The 1,670-nt window shown below is 41.0% G+C and overlaps 1 long non-coding RNA gene across 1 annotated transcript; it reads left to right on the forward strand.

The window, feature by feature from the left end:
* The first annotated feature begins 200 nt into the window (after positions 1–200).
* On the forward strand, positions 201–862 carry LOC306705320. The gene is made up of 3 exons (XR_013767332.1): positions 201–416; positions 506–577; positions 655–862. It is a non-coding gene; the product is annotated as an uncharacterized lncRNA (long non-coding RNA).
* Positions 863–1,670: the final 808 nt, after the last annotated feature.

The raw sequence follows: 1,670 nt of genomic DNA on the forward strand, positions 1-1,670 counted from the left end.
TGGCTACACCATCTACCTGATGAAAAAGGTAGAAGAAGAGGAGAGAGATGGGACTTTCAACCCCCAAGGGAACAGTAAGGACAGCCTGCTGTCATTTCTGGACAATAGCAGGAGCTTCCAGGAAATTGAGGACCTGAGGGAGTACCTACTCCCCAGGAAGCCTGCTTCAGCAGTGGCATCAGAGGGTCACAATATTGTTGGCTTTGAAACCAGGGCCAAGGACACCTGGAGGCAGATCTGGGAGAGCAGGGCTGATGGTTATGCTGCCTTCATTTTAGGAGTGAAGTGCATCAAAAACAGCAGGATGTGTAACCTGCAGCAGTACATCCTCAAGCAGCAGAGGGCTGAGTCATGTCCACCACCTGCAGAAGTGTCCGCTACCTCAGCTAGTGCCACGCCGACATCTGCAACTCTAGGTCAGCTCACAAAAACCATGCTAATACAGATTTTATGTGAACATTTAATGTACCAAACACACAGTTAATGTTATTGTTTCATCTCCTAGTAATGGAGGAGGAAGAGGAGCTGGAGAGAGAGATGTTAAATCTGTCTCCATCTAAATATGACACTGGACTAAGTGAGTGGATCTACTTTAACAAACAGAGTATTTTTAAGTTGTACTGTACATGTTTAAAATGTGGCCTGTGCTTTCAGGGCCACCAGCAGCAGTCTCCAGAGCCCCGGCTGTGTCTCCATCAACAGGTCTTTCTCCATCAGTGTGGAGGCAGAATTCTGCCGTTACTATTTTCTTTCAAATAGTTTGTTATTTTGGCCGTGTTCTGGCCTGTTCTGATGCCTGTGTTCTATTACTCTCCCACTAACGTAAGGAATTAACATGTCAGCGATGATGGTAAGATTATTACACGAGACTAAATACTATTAGTGAATTAGAATATATTGTATATTGTTTCAGCACTTGTGAATATGTGTATGGATACACCATCTACTGTATATATACTGTATATTTAATTTACTATTCATTTGTTTTATATGTGATGTTTTTGTGGCATTTTGTTTTTGTGCATTTCAAAATTCAGCTGTTTTCAATAAAATATCTTGAAAGCATCACTCTGACTGTCTTTACTTTAGGGGTAGTAATACATAGAATATTAAATATTCAAACATTTATATCTGCTCAGCTGTACGCATACACATCTGTACAATAAAACTATTGTTGTGCCTTAATATCAGTAAAACTGAAGCATAATATTTGGAGATTAGTATCTTATTTGCATAATTACTTCAAGATAAATGATTCCATCTTGATTCTTTGATGTGAAGCACTTTGTGTTTATGCATTAATGCTATTACTAATAAACTATCATTGTTTTTGTATAATAGACACATTCTGTAGTTCATCATTTGAACTAAATACTGGAGGTTTAGTTTGGGTAATGTGGGAATCAAACAGCCTCATGTTGGAAGGGCTTCTGGTCATGAAGATGTCTTCTACAGGTATACGCGGCTGGCCGTGGCCTTCGCGTGTGAGGCGAACATGATAACCACTACACTACGGAAACTTGTGGAGGATGACGCGTTCAGGGACAGTTGGGATAACCTGTACTGGTCCACAGAGTAGGCTTTCCCTCTGTTAGTGTCATAGCTGAACATGTTACATGTGTAGCGCCCCAACACTCCACAGAGGAGACCTAAGTTACCTTTAAACTGGA

The sequence above is a fragment of the Pholis gunnellus genome (genome assembly GCF_910591455.1).
Source record: "Pholis gunnellus genome assembly, chromosome: 13".
In the NCBI taxonomy this organism is placed as follows: domain Eukaryota; kingdom Metazoa; phylum Chordata; class Actinopteri; order Perciformes; family Pholidae; genus Pholis; species Pholis gunnellus.